Genomic DNA, 20357 nt, shown 5'->3' with positions numbered 1-20357 from the left:
GGAAGAATTGATGGATGCGTTTAGCTCGTTGTCGCTTTTCCAGCAGAAAGACATTTAGGTTAAGAGTTGTGTTGGACCTCTTTTCAGATATCTGTTCAGGTACTTATGGATGTCTCTCTGTGGTATTAACTCAAGATGGAACTCTTAGTAGTTTTACGAACGGAGCAGCATAAAATTCTCTAGTGTTTGAGTTTGTGCGACGAATGTGGGCTGTCGTTACTAGCAACGGATATCCTCTAAGATAGTGGTTGAACTGGGAACGTGTCCAAAGCAGCAGTAGAGGCCTCTGATAGAAGTCATTAGGATTTCGTCCCTAAGCAAGGTAAAGGCATTTAAGAGTTTTTGTTTTAGCGTGTTGGAACCTGAATTATTTGCAATAGCATTTCTTCTCATCAAAAGGGCACTGCTATATACGCTAAAAAAATGTTGGGACGATTATGGGAGTCATTAATGTGGAACCACAGTGTAGTTCTCTGGAGTGTTCATGCTACTGAATGCGACTGAATGAATACTGTTCTATGCTCATATGCAGCGCTTCATTTAGCTCACAGGAAAAAAATTCGTGAGTTGGCGGCATGCGCCATCTTTTACACCCATAGTGATTATGTCACGAATTCTAAAATTGAATCAGAGGCGTCGGAAAGGTCACGTGAGTGCGGGCGTCATGAATCCGAGAACGAATGAAAGCCCCGAAGGTCTAGTTCTTGGTCGCGGGATTGGTAAGTGATCGCATGATCAAGTTACACCACCAATAATTCAACCTATGCTCAAATGATATACTTTCCGTCAACAGCTGCGCTGAAATACGGCAATCTTTGATGAAGGAGGCTTAAATCAGGTCAATAAGGACACCGGGAAGTGTTTCGTTACCTGAGGTTACTCCGCTCTTTGCAAACGTTAGCCAACACGAAGGGAGAAATTGCGTTAACAGTCAACAATAGTCAGCACTCGTGTATCGACCATTGCCCCCTCGATGGGGGCCAGTGATATTTTTTATTTGTACATGAAAAGCAACGGCGTTTCACTTCTGTATGAGTTGCAATTCGCTGCACGCTCCCCGAAAGCTGCCAGATCATGACAGCAGCCTGTTGCTATCATTGTCGAATCTTACCGGATCGGGACTAAATATGTTTATTGATAGCTGGGGAGTTATCATTATACACAATTTACCGCTGCGCGTCCACCCGACGTGCATAGCAACAACCGACCACACAGTGACGCCGACTGCAAGGCTAAAGCGTGCATCACTACCTCTCCTCTTCTCGTTGTTTTCTAAATCATGAGGTTAGGTGTCCATGGTCATCGGTAAGTAAATGTCATAAGGGTACAAAATTCTTTAATGCGATTTGTTGAGGAGAAGATGTCCAATTGCGGTGGTCGCGATGTGCCAGGTACAAGCAGCGGTGGCAGCGATAGCGATGAATAAACGTACAGGTATCCGCAGCTAGGTGTCAGAGATACCGTTCCACTGAACGGTGTCACAAACTACTTTCGCCAGAACATAGCTGCGAAGCCTAAGTGTAATACGCACCTTTCGTTTATAAAAGAAGCCCCGCAGAATTCGGGAACACAAAGAGCGGCCTTTAGTGGAGTTGATAAAATAGTTTGCTAATGGAATCCGGACAAATATAAATATATAAGTATATACGTAAAGACTAAGTCCATGCTTTCACTGTATGCGTCTGTGAGGTTTATGAAACACGGCACTCTATGCAGCAAGTTTTCAAGGCTCCTAAAGATGTTTGTTTATATTTTGGAAATTTTCTGTATGATTTTCTGTACACAACAGCGATCCTCTTGGACCGGTCATTTCTAAAATTACTAGAAAAAGAAAAGGGCCGTCCCAGTGCTCTCAGGACCGATCCGGAAAAAAAACGATGGAAAGAAGTGTGACACTGCTTTCATTTAAAAAATCTGCACACTTGTGCTACCGCACGACATGTGCCGTGCCAGCGCCGGCTACGTGCCAGCGCATACGAGCAGCGCAAAACAGTTCAAATGTAACTTGAGCGATTGTGCCGCGAACTCGAAGCAGCTAAATTGTTTATACAATCATGCAATATGAAAAACAACGAACGACGCTCAACGTGCTTCGAATAACAGTGAACAATAGTTGTAGATGGCGAACGCTTCACCTACTGACAACTGAGCTCTTGAATAATGCTAAACTGAGCGTTGCTCGGACTTAACAAACGAACGACTGGAATAAAATGTGAAAATTGAGCAAATTCGATTTCGCTCCTTCCCTAATATAATCAAGAAACGGCTGGCGAAACCACCGGGGGCCCCGGAGTAATATTTTAGCCCTCCTAACAAAACAATAAACAAAGAAATGCATTGCAAAGCACGCAGCAAGCATTTCAACGGGCCTCGTGAATTTAAATCTTCCCCCCGTTCTTTTCCTTGAATTATGGCAGTGGAGCGTACGAGCGGGTTTGCAGTTCAGAACAGTAAGGAACGGCCTAGAGAAAACACTCGCTATTTCGGAGAAGGCGGCTACCAGAGGCTGACGGGGAAGATTTTGTTTTCTAACAGCTCTTGCAAACGTACCGAACTGTCTGTAAAGAAAAGACCTCTAGTGCGGCACAAAAGCTTGATCTTGCTTTTTCAGGAGTAAACATTGCTCTGAAAGCGACAGTTTCGCTGCACTTGCAATCAGAGTGTGCTAAATCATAGCAACGCAGCAATATGACTGGGCACGAACTGACTTAAAGGCAATGATAGCTTAGCCAGAAATGAAGGAAGCCGTGCTATAATTGCGGCTAGTTGATATGTCATCTTCAGGTTGGTGCGATACTTAGGCAGAAGGAGTAGTTACAAAACACAGGACAACACAGGAACGTTCTCACATAGCTGTGTTGCCCTGTGTTTTGTGACAATACCCTGTGGCTAAGTATAGAGCGCCAACATGAAGATGCAAATTACGTTCCGGCACTGACGTTGCGGCAGCGATCAGATACTGTTCATTTTGAAAGACAATTTCACGTACTCTAGTGAACATATATTATTTCCTGCGCACTTACTTTCACGATGACTCCTTTCCCACTGGGGCTGTTATGCTTTGATGCAGGTATTGCTCTCTCTTTTTGTTCTTTAATCTATTGAACCGGTCACATTGATCCGTTCTTTTTCATTTTTCGCTTCCTTTCTCTTTCCGTTCATTTCCCCTTTTATATTTTTGCCCGCTGCCATATCCCATTGGCTTAAGCGCAGGGCTGCTGATATCAAGCTCCCGGGTTCGTTCCTGGCTGGGGTGGTCGTATTTCGAGGTACGCGTTAAAAAAAAATATTGCGTATTGCGCAATAACTGTGGACATGAAAGAACTCTAGCCTCTCTCGTAACCCATGTCTCGTTTAGGCGCGTTAAACTCCGCATACCAAATGCAAAAAAAGAAAATAACTTTTTCTCTATCGCAGAAGTCACATAAATGGCGCCTACATTTCATGGGATTAACACTTCTTTTTGGGCGAGTTGGTGCATACTTGATTTGAAGAAAATAGCGCCAGAGCATGCAAACCACGAAAAGACAAGGACGAGACACAAAGCGCTTTGTGTCTCGTCCTTGTCTTTTCGTGGTTTGCTTGCTCTGGCGCTATTTCATGGGAAACAAATAAAATCGTACCCTCATCAACAGAAGTATAGTAAAAAAATGTTTACCTCCGTAATGCAAAGATGGTTCGCTGAAAGCCGTTCTCCCATGTGTAAATGTCTGTAAAAAATTCAGCTAACGCCATTTATTCATAACGATTTATTTTACTTTCAAGAGCATTTGATAACACGCAGGCCTCGGTTTTAAGGTCAAACTTTGCTGAAGTGCTTCATTAGTAAAACTGTCTTTTAATATTTAAGTTTTTATGAAACACGGAATGGCTGCATAACAGAAGCTGGCTGTGCTCATCGCCCATTGGAAGCCACGCTCTCTCGACTTTAAGTATTCCTTAAATAGCCAGCCTTAAGATGAAAATTCGGGAACTAAAAACGGAAGAACCGACAACGGGCTCTATTCTTGCTTTTCCTTACAATTCCTGCAGTTCCATACATACGTATTAAGGGTAATGCAAGACCACAGACCAAGTTACTATCATATGACGGAGCACAAGTAGCAAATTGAGCACTGCACTCTCCTTTTAGGTACGATGATCAATCTCGTGGTTTTAAGCAGCAAACAAGCGCACCGTGAATATGAACTCCAATCAAGCCAATTGGTGTCCTGATACGCTAATACTATAGCCAACACAGAGGTTTCAAACTAAACACGTTCCTCAAGCGGCAATAAAGATGCAGTCTCTTCCTTTATATGGCACTTTACTGCCCGATATTTTTCTTTTCTTTGGTCGCAGAGAAAGCGAGGAAGACTACCGTCCATTCGTGATGGATTTTTGTGGCACAACGGCCGGTTTGTTCAAAGCACACCAGGGCACAAGGCATTTGTGTCAACACAAGGTTGGGCAAAAGGTCCGGTTCACAATTATTTCACTCTAGCAAAGCTTAGCAGCAGGTCAGGAGAAAGGTGGTAGCCATTTTATAACCGGTGAATGCCCAATTGCATGGGGCACCGAACCATGCTACTCGCGAATTCCTCCTGTACGCGTTGTATGTGCACGCACAGGATGTGGTTTGGGATTTGCGTAGTGCGAAATTCGTGCCTATAAATTCCCGGAAGCACCGTGGCGTACAGTAGCTCAATAGTTTGTTGTAAGGGTTCGCCAGACTAAAGGGTAGTTCGCATACAACGACTACAGGATAGGGTACATCAACAATGTGAGCCAGAGTTGTTGTGATCTATTAGTTCATTAGCCGCTCTTTGAATTTCGGGAGATTCCGCCATTGCACTCGATATTACTATTGTTGCCTAGGGCCCTATACTGGTTAGCAGTAGCTGTAGTTTTATCCGGGAAGTATGTGGTCCCTGCTTGCTTTCCTGCACCAGTTGTTTAGTGTTTGAGGTTCTACGTATTTTTATACCCAATTTCTTGTTTATATTGAAGCGCCGTTATTTTTCTTCCACAAACAATGATCAGCAATCCAGACTAAGTGAAAAAATGGGGCACTAGTTGTCGACGAGAAACATCTCACACTTAGATAAAAAAAGCTACTTATAATACAAGGTAACGACAGCCTCGAATAAAAAGACGTAGGGAATTGTGCAATCGTTTTCCTCATCGGCAAAGTTTCCGAAGTAACCCCTAAACCAAGCTGAATTATAGGAAGGAAGCCAGTAATAAATAATATTGATACATGCATTCGAAGAAGAGACAGAAGTAGCGCATGCGCTAGAAGAGGAAGAAGTTAGTTGGCTCTCTCGCGCGCGCTCGAACCACTAGGAGACCGCCGCAGGTTTTTTCGTCTCTGCGCGGGTTTTCTTTTTGGCGTTGCACGCTACAGTTTGGTGGAGGTGCTGGGTACGCTTCCCGACCTGCAAACTCCGTACAGCGTCACTACGGACCTCACACCGGTTCACCAGCGACCCAGCCGCCGTCTCCGCGGAGAGTCGCATGAATTTGGGCCCCTTCCCCCGCCAACAAGGACGACGCAGCCTCGACCGCCGAGTCCAACTGACATGGCCACTGACACCAGGACCCAGCCGCCGATCCAGCCTTTACCGTCGAGTCCAACTGCCATGGCCGCTGACACCAGGCCCCTGGCGCCGATCCTTTGCCACCCACCGCGAACACCGCCATCTTTTCACGGTGACGTGTTCGAAGACGCTGAGGACTGGCTGGAGACGTTCGAGCGGGTCGCACGCTACAACGGCTGGTGCGACGAGCGCAAGCTGAATAACGTCTACTTTGCCCTGGAAGAGTCTGCTCGGACGTGGTTTGAAAACCACGAGGCTACACTTCCCACTTGGGAGACGTTTTGCCGGAGTCTCCTGGCTACGTTCCCCAACGCTGACCGCCGGGAGAAGGCCGAAGCTGCGCTGCACTCCCGAAATCAGCGCACGAACGAAAGCGTGCGCATGTACACCGAAGACATGGCCCGTCTTTTCAAGCGCGCCGACCCCAACATGACAGAGGAGAAGAAGCTGCGCCATCTCATGCGTGGGGTTAAGCAGGAGCTGTTCGCGGGCCTCGTGCGCAGCCCACCCCGCACGGTGGCGGAATTTCTAACCGAGGCGACCACGATGGAGACGACGCTGCAACAACGGGCCCGCCAGTACAACCGGGACATCAACTGCATGGTGCCCGAAGGCTTTTCGTCGTGTCTCGGCGGCAGTGTAGACACCTTGCGTGAACTAATTAGCTCCGTTGTCCGGGAGGAACTGCAACGGATCCATCTGCCTCAGGTTGCACCTGCGCCGCTGGCAGCGCTGTCCGAAGTTGTCAGGGACGAGGTGCGACAGGCTGCGCAGGCACCTCCTGTCCCCGAAGCGCCACCCCGGTTCGATGACCGACCCACGTACGCATCTGTTGTACGTCGCACGACAGGCTACGGTCCCATTACCCCAACGCCTGGCGTGAGCAACATCGGCACATGTCACGCAAGCGTGCCTGGCTACGGTGTGACCCCGTCGACCTCCGTGAGTAACATCGCCACGTATTCTGCAACCGCATCTGCTACAGCTGGGCCACGCCCTCGCAAGTCGGATTTGTGGCGTACACCGGACCGCAGGCCTCTCTGCTACCACTGTGGGAAGCCTGGTCACCTCTACCGCGCCTGTCCGTACCGCCAAGTGGGCCTTCGCGGTTTCCATCCCGACGCACCCTGCCCTCAGAACGGCGAACGACCGCATGAGATTGCACAGCATCTCTGGGCACGCCAGAACCCTGCCTACTCTGGAAGGCGCGAGTCCCGTTCCCCTTCGCCTCTCCGTTATCGCTCTTCCAGCCCTGGCCGCCAGAGTAGCTCTGCTGGCCGTCGCTCGCCGAGTCCGCGTCGGGAAAACTAACACCAGCGACCTCTGGAGGCAAGGCCGCTGACGTCGGGACGTGTCAAGATCCTCCATCGCGGAACCCTCGAGCCGACGATACCCGGACAGAGAGAGGCAGCGACAGTATCAGATACGCTGCATCCGATTTGCGTGTGACAATTGATGGCACTGACATTACCGCGCTGCTCGATACCGGTGCTGATTACTCTGTTATGAGCCGTGCCTTCGCTGGAGAACTTAAGAAGGTTCTGACACCGTGGACGGGGACCCCCATTCGCACCGCTGGTGGCCACCTAATTTCCCCTGTGGGCAAGTGCACGGCTAGAGTTGGGATTAGTGGTTTTACGTACGTTGGTGAATTTGTCGTACTCCCTGAGTGTTCCAGAGACTTGATTCTGGGGATCGACTTCCTGCAGTCGAACGGCGCTATGATTGACTTTCAGGAGGCACGTGTCACGTTCTCGACCAAACAGGCCGTGGCGCGCTTTGACTCCCGCGATCCCTGCAGCAACGCTCTGCGCATTGTCGAGAACGACGTCACGGTGCCGCCGCGGTGCAGTGTTCTGGTGCTCGTGCGGAACGACCTCTTTCATGACTACGAGGGCCTAGCGGACAGCCATAGTCCACTGCTGCTTAAGCGGGGACTTGCCGTTGCAAGAGGTCTCGTCCAACTACGTGACGGCCGCACCCACGTCCTCCTGACTAACTTTGCCAACGAATATCAGCACCTGGCCAAAGGCATGGCTATTGCCTTCCTCCACGACGTTGCTGAGGTTCCAGGTTTGTGCACCGTGGGAGGACCCTCTCCGGAGTATGCTGGCCCACATCACGTTCTTCAGTCAGTCAGAATAAATCCTGCCTTGCCGTCGGTTCAGAGGGATCTTCTGTCGGCCCTCTTGGCAGAATTTGCCGACTGTTTCGCTACGTGCTCGAAGGTCGGCCGAACTCCACTCGCCAAGCATCGTATCATCACTGACGAGACTACGCGACCCGTCTGCCAGCGCCCATATCGTGTTTCCCCGGTGGAGAGAGAAGCCATTCAGAATCAGGTTGCCGAGATGCTTGCAGACGATGTCATTCAGCCGTCCACCAGTCCGTGGGCATCGCCTGTGGTTCTTGTCAAAAAGAAGGACAATACTCTGCGTTTCTGCGTGGACTACAGGAAACTTAACAGCGTGACCAAAAAGGACGTTTACCCGCTGCCCAGGATAGATGACGCGCTCGACCGATTGCGGAACGCCAGATACTTCTCGTCATTGGATCTTAAAAGCGGGTACTGGCAAATCGAAGTGGACGAGAGAGACCGGGAGAAGACGGCTTTCGTGACGCCTGACGGCCTCTATGAGTTTAAAGTGCTCCCATTTGGTCTGTGCTCAGCACCGGCTACTTTCCAACGCATGATGGACACTGTCCTCTCCGGCTTGAAATGGCAGTCCTGCCTGGTGTACCTGGACGATGTCGTTATATTTTCGCCCACCTTTGACCAACACTTGGAGCGGTTGCGCATTGTGCTACAAGCGCTCAAATCCGCGCAACTCACCATCAAAGCCGAGAAATGCCATTTTGGCTTTGAGGAACTTCGCTTTCTTGGTCACGTTGTCAGCGCACAAGGTGTTCGCCCGGACCCTGACAAGACTGCTGCCGTCTCAGGTTTTCCACGCCCAACTGACAAGAAGGCCGTTCGCCGGTTTTTAGGCCTGTGCTCCTATTATAGGCGCTTTATTCAAGATTTCTCGAAACTCGCGGAACCGCTGAACGCACTGACCCGTGACGACACGCCCTTCCTGTGGGGGACCGACGAAGAGGCTGCATTTGTCGAGCTTCGCAGCCGTCTGCAAAGCACTCCGATACTCGGCCATTTCGACGAGCATGCTGCCACGGACATCCACACTGACGCCAGCAATGTTGGCCTTGGTGCAGTACTGATCCAGTGGCAAGACGGTGCAGAACGGGTCATCAGTTATGCTAGTCGGACACTTACGCGCTCCGAGACCAATTATTCTACGACGGAGAAAGAATGTCTTGCAGTGATATGGGCCATCTGCAAGTTCCGACCGTACCTCTACGGACGACCCTTCCGTGTGGTAAGCGACCACCACTCCTTATGCTGGCTGGCGAGCCTCAAAGACCCCTCAGGACGCTTGGCTAGATGGAGCTTACGCTTGCAAGAATACGACTTAACAGTAGTTTACAAGTCTGGCCGCAAGCATCAGGATGCGGATTGTTTGTCGCGCGCGCCTATCCCAATCAATACCGAAGAAACCACCGATGATTTTCCTTTCCTGGGCTCTGTTAGTACCACCCAAATGGCGCAGCTTCAGAGGGCGGACACGGAGTTGGCGCCGCTCATCGATTACCTCGAAGGCAGTGAAGCTCCCATTCCGCGTGTTTTTCTTCGAGGGCTTCACACCTTCACTTTACGGTCTGGTGTTCTCTACAAGCGCAACTTTGCCAACAGCGAAGAAGTGTTCCTACTTGTCGTACCATCACAGCTGCGGTCTGAGATCTTGAGTGCCTGTCATGATGCACCATCCGCCGGCCACCTTGGAGTCAGCCGTACACTCGCGCGGATTAGACAAAAGTATTATTGGCCCAGGTTACTCCCATCGGTGCGGGCCTACGTCAAAACATGCCGTGAATGCCAACGTCGGAAGACTCCTCCATTGAAACCGGCCGGATTTCTTCACCCCGTCGATCCACCGAAGACCCCTTTCCATCAAGTGGGCATGGACCTCCTTGGCCCATTTCCGAAGTCTTCGTCTGGAAAGCGTTGGATAGTCGTTGCGACTGACTACCTCACACGGTACGCTGAGACCACGTCTCTTGCCAAAGGCACTGCTGCTGAAGTGGCGCAGTTCTTCGTCCACAACATTGTCTTGCGTCATGGAGCACCCGCCGTTGTTGTTACTGACCGGGGAACTGCTTTCACGGCCCGCTTAACCCAGTCCGTGATGACTCTGACGCACACGAGCCACCGACGTGCTACGGCGTATCACCCGCAGACAAACGGGTTGGTAGAGCGACTCAACCGCACACTAGCCGACATGCTATCAATGTACGTTGACGTCGAGCATCGAACTTGGGACGCCATTCTGCCGTACGTAACGTTTGCGTACAACACCGCCCTGCAGGAAACAACCCGACTGACCCCCTTTCAGCTTGTCTTCGGTCGCCAGGTGACCACTCCGTTGGATGCTATGTTGCCCGTCGACCCTTACTGCGACTCTGACGCTGACATCGACGTAGATACCTTCGTTCAGCGTGCTGAGGAAGCGCGTCAACTGGCCCGCCTGCGCATCCACCGTCAACAGGAGGCTGACGCCACTAACTACAACTGTGGACGCCGTTTCGTCAGTTATGCTCCCGGCGACCTTGTGTGGATTTGGATACCTGTTCGTCGCCGCGGGCTCTCTGAAAAGCTGCTGCGCCGATGCTTCGGCCCTTACGAAGTAGTGCGCCGCATCAGTGATGTGACTTATGCAGTTGCTCCCGCCCCGACAGCTTGTTCATCGCGCCGGTCGCACCGAACTGAAGTCGTACACGTTGTTCGCATGAAGCCTTACCACGACCGGCTACCTGACTGAACTGCGGTCCACTGCAGCTGTGTTCTACCCTTTCGCTGACTTTTCACTCCCAGCCGCATCGTGTCGATGCTGCAGAAGAGGGGGGCAGTGATACATGCATTCGAAGAAGAGACAGAAGTAGCGCATGCGCTAGAAGAGGAAGAAGTTAGTTGGCTCTCTCGCGCGCGCTCGAACCACTAGGAGACCGCCGCAGGTTTTTCGTCTCTGCGCGGGTGTTCTTTTTGGCGTTGCACGCTACAATATATTGTGGACTAATCCAAGGGATGACAATAGAAAAATAAAGTGCCCGTACCGAAATACACTCTTTCAGAATAAGCAAGGATTCAGGCTGAATTTCTCCTAGAGACAAGTCCAGCAATTTAGGATGGTTCTCTTAAGAAGATACTAATGATTGCTGGGGACAGCTGAAAATATATCGAAGCGCAGCCAAATGAACAAGAAAAAAATTTTTTATTTCATTTCTTTTCGCTTTTATTGCTCTTTCATGTCATAATCTCGAAAGAATGCCTTCTCTTCATGATTTATGACTACTTCAGAGCAGAATGTATTCCGTTCTTCATCACTTTTCCTCGACAGTGAAGCTCGTCTACCAGAAAAGGACCCTATACCTGTCATGAGGGACCCGGACAAAACATATGAAAGCCAATCTATATGGAGGAGCCCCATACATAAATGTTTATCAAATCTTCATTAAAATAGCACTTGATTTAGATTAGATTTTGAATTCTGATTTAGAATAGGCGCGTGTTTGCTGAGACTGAGTTTTAGACGCCCGCTGGACTTTACCGGCTTTACAATAATTACGTGGCAAGAATTTACTACGGTATGCATTACGTACTTGAGATTTGGTATTCAGTCTCCATCTCCACTTTAATAATGACGTACCAATTAATACCAGTGGCCTGACCATTCTATTCCCTTTCTAATGTGGAAAGAAAGACTCGATTATGACTTTTAGTTGGGCCGACGTTCTGTTTTTACATTTTTTGCTCTAATCTGGAACTGTCTTCTCTTCTTCCGTCCTTCAGTTAGGCGTTACTCATTAAACGATCTTTCCAAAAGCCTTTATCTTCCACAATTGACCAATGTTAGTGTCGCTGTCCCATACAGCTAGACTAAAAGCAAAGAACACGCAGAGGGCAAACATTACCTCTGGTTATACGCGTAATCTCAACTTCATAAGATCTTCCAGCGCTTTTGTGTGTCCTGTATGCTGATATCAATTTCTATTACGAAGGATCTCGAGCGGCTCTCATTTTGGCGGGCACTTCATTAAGCTCCAGTGCACAATGCTGCGCTCACGACGCCATATTATCAATGGGCCTGCTCGCTAACCGTTCCTGTCGACTTCAACAGCCAGGCAGTAAGACAAGGGAACATGCTTTGAAACAAAGCCAGCTATGAAAAAGAAAGACGAAGGTAAAAATTCCTCTACTCCGACGAATATGCCATGCAGTGTTCTCCCCACTAATAAGCTCCGCTGTTGCCCCCGACGACAAGGCCTTAGATGGATCGGCTGGGTCACACTTCACCGCTTCTGTTCGAACAGCCCGAGATACCCACTCCAAAGCATTACTGTGGAAGAATACAGAAAATAGTGTTCGTGTTTCTGTCTTTGGTTTCGCTTGCGGCCCGTAGGAAGAACTGAGATCGCAGTAATACCAGTGGTGTTGCGAATGGTACGCGCTAGTTTGTCCAGATTGCGTTTTTTTATTCGTTACATATCTTTAAATGGTTCTTCTATGCATGATTATGTGAAATTTGTGTTCCTGTTCTTTTTTGGACGGAGGGGGGCTGAAATGAATGCTTTATAGGGTGAGAAATAAGTTGGCACGGACCTGAGCGCCTTCTAGTGCAGCCCGTTTGCCGGTGCTGTTCCGACAGCGTTCGTCCTTTTTGTGACCCGCCCAGTCTGTCTTTCTTGCCTGCGGCATAATGAAGTGATCAGAGCACGAACGTCAAAAATGCTCTCATCTATGGCCCTCCGACCTCACTGATGTGCACATTACCGTTAGTGCTTTTATCATAAATGCTGCGACTGTAACATATTAGATTAGATGTTTTTCGTCAGAAGTGCTTCAGTGCGTTTAGCGGCTTCTTTCTTCGAACTCGCGCCATACGTCATAACCTCGAAGTTTGGGTGAGGCGCGATGCATGAAGTGGACAAGGAATCGAGGTCGCAATATACTGACGGTGGTTGTCAGAAGCGTAGCCGCTGGAATTTGCCTATAACAGCACATGTTGTGAAATACCCAGTGCCGAATCAAAGCCCCCCTCACTTGGGATGCCGAAGCTTGGAGCCTAACGGAAAAGCTTCAAATAAAACTGCGGACGGTGCAGTTGGATATGGGAAGAAAATTGAGACGCGCAAAGTTAAGAGGAAGATAGCGAGAGAAACCTGGATTGTGAAAAATAGCACCACGCTCGCTCAGAGCCAGACGAGAAAATGGTTGTGGCCTTCATGTATTGCGGCTAACAGAGGTGGTCTTGCGTAAAACGCAAAACACGTGGAGAAACGAAGCCAGTATAGATTGATTTGGGGATTTTTTCCTTGAAGTTAAGGTTTACTGGGAACAATAACAAAAGGCAAAAATGCTAAAGAAAAAAGTCCCGTTCTGAAATACTGCAGCGGGACCTCTGTTAAAAAATAAAGTGAAGTCAGGAACAAACATTTCTTTTAATAAATTAACAACACCAAGCAGCGAAGAAAGCGTAGTAGAAAACCGGAAAAAAATACAAATATTGCCCATCAACACATAAGCAAAGACCGCATTTATTACGCAACAATACTGACTAGGAAAAAAATTGCACATCAATGTGTACGATGGAAATGAAAAGAATGTAATCAATGAGGTAAAAGATTCCCAAAATGAATCAACGTAACGAATATTACGGTCGCATAAGAGACTGCTCATAGTTAACATTAAGAGGTGAGCTATCCCGATGGCTAACTGCAGACTAACCGCAGTGAATTTAAATGTGTGTGACACGTAACCTTGCGTACTTTTTTATGAGACTGATGTTATGTAGAGAAAAATCTCTGTTTTTAGGACTACTGGGTCTACTTCTTGCGATATTGTAAACAATTTTATAGTTACAGATGAATTAGAATGCAGTTGTTTCCGACTTATTCTTGATTAGAAAATCTATTACAGAAATGTGTATTTAACCAGCAAGCGGATCGACGTAATAATTACAAGGACTTCGAGCATCAATCGTGCAGCAGCAATTTGGATAGACTCCAAGAACTATTGCAGTAATTCAGTCAGGAGACCAATAGTCTCCTTTTGTCTTGCCTCGTGGCAATACTTGTATTGCCTAAACAATGAATAAATAAATAAATAAACAAGGCTAGACAAGGAAATCCAAAGGGAAGTAGTTACGTGCTTTCATGGGAGTCCGTATTCCGTACGAAGTATTTTTCTTTATTATGTTGAAACAAGTAGCAAAATTCAGAGAGAGAGAGAGAGAGAGAGAGAAAACTTTTATTTGAATTGAGGAAGGTTGCTCGAGCAACTTGGGTGGCACCCCTAGTCCAAGGCGCCACTGGCTTTAGCTGACTGACGGACTTGCTGAACCAACTTAAGTTGCTGATCCAGGGTCTCGCTGGTCAGGGCCACCTCCCACTGCTCATATGTCGGGTTGGATACAGTTAAGTGTTTTGGTTTCGTTGTACATTCCCACGATATGTGGTAGAGCGTAGGGCACACCAAGGGCATGTATTCTGATATTGAGTGGGGCTAATCTTGTGTAGGATGAACAAGTTAGGGAAAGTGTTGGTCTGAATTTTCCTCCAGTCTATGGCTGCGGAGGAGTCTAGTTTTATGAGAGGGGCTGGGTATTTTCTGCGCTCCAGCCGAATATGTTCTAATCTGTCACCATAGGTGCTAGGCATGGGCGTGGGGTAGGGATGAGGATCCGCCCGGTGGGTTAAATCTAGGGCTAGATCGTAGGCTACCTCATTTCCAGCTAGTCCTTCGTGACCAGGTGTCCATGTTAGTCTGTAAGTTTGGCTGAGATTGCCAAGTAGCTGTGTTGCTCTTGAGGGAAGCCTGCCATTAAGAAAGTCTCGGCAGGCTTGTTGGGAGTCTGTTATAACGTGGGAGGACTCTCCTCTTTGGTCTTTATGTTTGATGGCGAAAGCTATTTCCAGAGCCTCTGCATAGGAGGGGTTTCTGCATAGATAGAAGCTTGGAGAGCCGGTTTTAGTTGGTGGTCAATCGCAGCGACTGAGAACTTTCCTGGCGTGGGGTAGGCCCCAATGTCTACGTAAACGGCTGTACGGTCGCTTTATAGGTGTTTCTGAAGTGCATTTGCTCTCGCTTGTCGTCTGCCTTGCTGATGACCATGATGCATGTGACGTTAGATTGGGCTAACGGTGATCTTTTCTCGGGTTTGGAGTGGAAGAGAGGTTTTACTGCCTCTTGTCTCCAGCCCCGGCCATGTCCCTAATTTAGTCAGGATCGTCCTTCCCGCATTGGTTGTTAGAAGGCGTTCTTTTTGGCTTTCCAAGGGGGCTTCTTGGAGCTCGGTAAAAGTGTTGTGCAGACCAAGCTCTTGGAGTCGTTCTGTAGAAGTGGCTATTGGAAGATTGAGGGCAGTTTTGTAAGCCCCTCTTATGAATGTATCGATAGCTCTGGTTTCCACAGTGCCCAGTTTTTGGTAAGGGAGGCCGTATGTTATCCTGCTCAGAACTAGGGCCTGGACGAGTCTAAGGGTGTCCTCTTCTCTCATACCCTTGCGGTGCCAGGTAATGCGGCGGATCATTCTTGAGATTTGATTAACTGTTGTTTTGATGGTTCTGATCATATTGTCGGATCTGAGGTTACTTTGAAGCCAGAGCCCCAGTATCCGGATCTTGTCCACTTCATTAATCTTGCGTCCTCCCAGGAAAAGCTCAACTTCTCCTGGGGATGTGTAAGGGAGTTTGTGGAGTCTAATGACCTCAGACTTCTCCGGGGCACACTCCAGACCACTTTCCGCAGCAAATTCTTCAACCGTGTGTATGGCTTCTTGTAGGGCTTCTTCTTTTTGGGCTAAGGAGCCGTGTGTGGCCCATAGAGTTATATCATCGGCATAGACCATGTAGCCTATGTCGGGCTGCGTTTGAAGCTTTCTTGCTAGCTTCAGCATGGCAATATTGAAGAGGAGGGGGATATTATAGCCCCTTGAGGAGTACCCTTGTTAGGCATGGGGAAGGGATGAGAACGGACCTCACCAATGCCTATGGTGGCGGTTCTGCTGGAGAGGAAAGCCTTGATGTAGTTAAAGATCCTCTCTCCACAGTTTAGACCACTCAGCTCCTCTAGGATAGCCTGATGGGAGACGTTGGCAAAGGCTCCTTTTAAATCCAGGGCTAAAAGAAGGTTTTCTCCGTGGGTGGGTATTGTATTAAGCACTTCTTCGCTAATCCTTAGGAAGGCATCTTGTGTACAGAGACCTTTTCGGTATCCCACCATAGTGTAGGGGTAAAAGTTGTTATCTTCTATATAGTTCTGGAGTCTGGTGTGTATGATTCTTTCATACAGTTTGCCCAGACAGGAGGTTAAGGAGATTGGGCGGAGGGACTCTACTGCCGGGGGTTTCCCGGCCTTTGGAATCATAATGATGTCCGCATGGCGCCACTCAGCTGGAATCTGGCCTTTCTCCCATAATTCCTTGTTAACGAAATTCAGAAATGTATCCTGCAGCACAGAGAGGAATGTAACACAGTGATTACAAGGTGTATATTAGGAGAGTTGATAAAAAAAAAGACTTGTGACCGCGATTCCTGCTTCCCATTATAAAAACCATATACTTCATCTTGGAAGGGTGCATTAGCGGTTTGGTTTATTTATTTAGCAATATGCTTTTATTTAAGTTGGTCATGATTCAGCTGATCTGTTAATGCAATGCTGCTATCAAGGGAGATATACAGTTCTGTAATCTAAATATATAAAGACTCTGCGATAACTATAGCGCTTTGTGTCTCGTCCTTGTCTTTTCGTGGTTTGCATGCGCTGGCGCTATTTTCTTCAAATCAACCATATATATCACTCATATAAATTAGAAAAAAATAGCACTAATAATACATCCTTGAGGAACGCCCCTCTTGTTAATGACTTTAGAGTCGGATTGAAAGCATAATAATTTTGTGATTATTTTCTTTATATTCAGCAAATAACGTCGATATAGTTTTGAGGCGAAGTAGCTAAGCCATGTTTGTGAGCTTGCTCAAAACAGTTTTATGATAGATTGCACCGAATGCTTCGCCTAGGTAAAAAAAAAAACAGTAGTTAGTGTAGTTACTGGAATTCGCTTAATTTTAAACGATTCCCAAAGCGCGCACCTTTGTACTGAGAAACCGAACGGGATACCTGGTGTCATCATTGAAGACATGTTTGCAATGAGATGCGCCAAGTGCCATGTAGTATTCACGTGGCAGCGATTTGTGCTGAAAAAATTCAATGGGGCACTTTGTTGTCCTAAAGTGCTGTGAGGCGATAGCCTTAAGCACAGCGTTGCTGATTGTGTCACTGATGTGTGGTTAAGATGTTAAGCTTCGCCTCGAAGAGTGAAACGCGACAGCGCCTTGCAACGCTGCCAGGGAGTCCACAGAACGCCACCGCCCGTTTGGCTCTACGCGTTGCTCGTCGGTAAATTGGTTTTTGAGGAAAGGAAATGTATCTGTCTGGCATATCTCGGTGGACACCTGAACCTCGCCGTAAGGGAAGGGAGGAAGATAGGAGTGAACGAAGACACCGTATACACTAGAGGCTCCTTTAGTCATACCATACCATCCAGTTGGCATGGCGGAGTGGCAATAAAGACAAAAAAAAAGCTGGCATGGCGGAGTGGTAGCGTCCTCGTCTCGCACTCCGGAGACCTTGGTTCGATTCCCCAACTCGGCCAACCGTACTCCTAGTTCTATTTATTTATCTTGTCTGACTAGAAAGGTTAATTAGGCTAATCTGTAAGTTAACTAATTAACTAAACTCAGTCCCACTTAATTGGAGCATCATTATACCATCCCTTTAAGTGGTTGCATGGTTACTGCCAAAGTACAATTGGCCCCGTTTGAAATTCGCGCACTGTGACGTCACGACCGTTTAGACCAATTGAAAAGCGGGACGTTGGTTTGGTTTATGGGGCTTAACGTCCCAAAGCGACTCAGCCTATGAGAGACGCTGTAGTGAAGGGCTCCGGAAATTTCGACCACCTGGGGTTCTTTAACGTGCACTGACATCGCACAGTACACGGGCCTCTAGAATTTCTCCTCCAAAGAAATTCCAGCCGCCGCGGCCGGGATCGAACCCGCGTCTATTGGGTCAGCAGCCGAGCACCATAACCACTAAGCCACCGCGGCGGCGCGGGACATTTCTGTCGACAACTCCTGCTTACAACGATGAGGCATTAAATGCTTCCGCCTTAAAATGGACAAAACATGCATGAGAGCGCTTTCTTCTAGATTCGTCGGCTTCGCCACGCATTACTTACCCACGGAGGAATTGGAGACCTACAAACAAACAAACAAAAATTCGCAACTCATGAGCCAGCTTGCAGATGACTGAGCCGGCTTTCGGGTATTGCTTTCGATATGCTACCACTCTGCTGTCTTTCGATATTTTACGCGGAAGCTATTTGTGACCAGGTAGACAGTACCCGATGCTTATGTTTGTTAAACTGGAAGCTTCTGTTTCGTTAAAAAAATATACTTGACAAGCGCGCACACACGCTTATTCTCTAGATTTCGCAAACGGCTTACTTTACCTCAAACATACGCAAGTTTGCTGACGACTGTGTAATTTATCGTGCTGTTACTAAACACGCTAACCAAGCATCTCTTGAGAGTGATATTAATGCTGTCCAGAACTGGTGTGACCAATGGCTAATGGAACTTGACCCTCATAAGTGCAAGCTTTTATCTGTCCACCACCGTCGTAATCCTCTTATTTGTTCCTACGTAATCTCTGTTGTGTCCATAGAACCAGTTCAGTCCTACAAGTATTTAAGCGTAACTCTTTCCACTGATCTTTCCTGCAGTTAGCATGTCAATAACACAATATCATCAGCCAACAGAACGCTAGGATTCCTAAAACGTCATCTTCATCACGCTCCTCAACATGTTAAGTTACTAGCCTATAAATCGTCCGTCCGGTCAAAGTTGGAATTCGCATAACCAGTTTGGAATCCTCATCAAGCTTATCTCATTAATTCTCTTGAGTACGTCCAAAATCGCGCGGCCAGGTTTATTCACATATCCTCTGCTTTTGACATAAAGGTTTCTGCCTTGAAAACGGCATCCGGTTTACCGTCCTTATCACTGCGTCGTAGCACTTCCAGCTTATCTTTATTTCATAAAATCTTCAATAGCCCCATGCACACCGCTCCTTATATTCTTCCTCCCCCAGCACGCATTTCACTCCGCACCAGTCATCATTTTCATATGGCCCGTCCACTCTCGCGCACTGTCACCTTCTCCAATTCCTTTTTTCCCCGAACACTGCTGACTGGAACGGCCTTCCAAGCGACATTGCCACCATCATCTGCTCATCCAGGTTCAATGAAAATCTAACAAATTATGTACAGTTGTAAGAACGTTTTCTTTGTTAGTTACCACCCCTTATCTAATACGCCAGACATGGGGCCTTTAAGGAAATGAAATGAAATGAAATGAAATACTTTCCAGAGAAGAACGGCTCAGTGCTTGGTTGTTCCTGTCCACTGGAATTACCGAGATCCAAGCAGACTCACTAACACAGTAAAGCGTTCAGTCGAAGACCCCAACGTTATTTTCTTTAAATAATGAGGCGCCAGTTTTCTAGAGAGGGCCTTCCTCTCGTCCTCTTTTCTTGTCCCATGTCGCGTGTTTCACTTTATGCACATCAGCCGTGGCGGCGTCAGTTATAAAGATATCATGCCTTCGAGTGCACCGAAGGGAACTCCACTCAGAAGTCCTCCCTCCAAGTGGAGTTTGGGAGGTGCGACAAGTGTAGAAGGGTAGAACGTAAAGAAATCTATGCGCCTGGTTTTATGGCGTCTACGTAAAAACTAACGTCAAAGAAAGTACTTAGGCATACTACGTGTGTACAGGTTCGGATGACTCAACGGCAGTAGGGTGTGACTGTATTGTTGGTCAAGTTCTTGGCCGGTGGTGCCATGATACTCTACTGACCCACTCAGCCAACTTCCTGCCTCTTAACGTTATACCTATGATTTTTTTTGCACAGCTTAATGTACGGTCTTTATTTAAATCCAATGCTTCTCGTTGGTTCCGCCACTACTACTTACTAATTAGTACAGGTAGGGCACAGCTGTTATAGACTTTCCGTTTAAAGAAAAGAATACGGATTAACTACCATCCACGATATATGAGTGCATGCCAAATGCACTTTATCGCAATCTTATTTTTCTGAACTATTTCGCTCTCTGGACCTGCAGTCACTACATCCTATATGTTGAGTTTTATTTCCTGACCGACTGTAAGAATTCGAAATTGTCGTTCTCTTCTGATACTGATGAACAGTACTTTATTTATCTGCGCATTTATTTTTACAACCCCTGTTCTGCTTTGCCTGTCAAGGTCCTACTCTTCTGAGTTATTTAGAAGGGCAGCATCGTCAGTGAATGGCAGTTTTCGAAGTATTCCTCGTTAAACTTGACACCCAACTCTTCACATTCTAAAATTCTGGATAACTTAACATAACGTACGTCGATAAGCCAGGTAAATATATTAGCTTCGTTTACCCGCAACTGCACGCAGCGCAGGCGCTGTTTGATGCACTTCGCACAATGCGAGCTCTGCGATCATCTGTTGCTAAGAGGTTGGAGTAGATTATAATTGCGGCTTTGGTGTGCCCCGAGGTGCTTTAACACCCCGTCCATCGAAGTGAATTCAGGCCATTGCATCTCACACCCCGAA

This window comes from Amblyomma mixtum, chromosome 9 (assembly GCF_055824585.1).
Source record: "Amblyomma mixtum isolate Tamu chromosome 9, ASM5582458v1, whole genome shotgun sequence".
NCBI classification, from domain to species: Eukaryota; Metazoa; Arthropoda; class Arachnida; order Ixodida; family Ixodidae; genus Amblyomma; species Amblyomma mixtum.
This window is presented reverse-complemented; position numbering follows the sequence as displayed.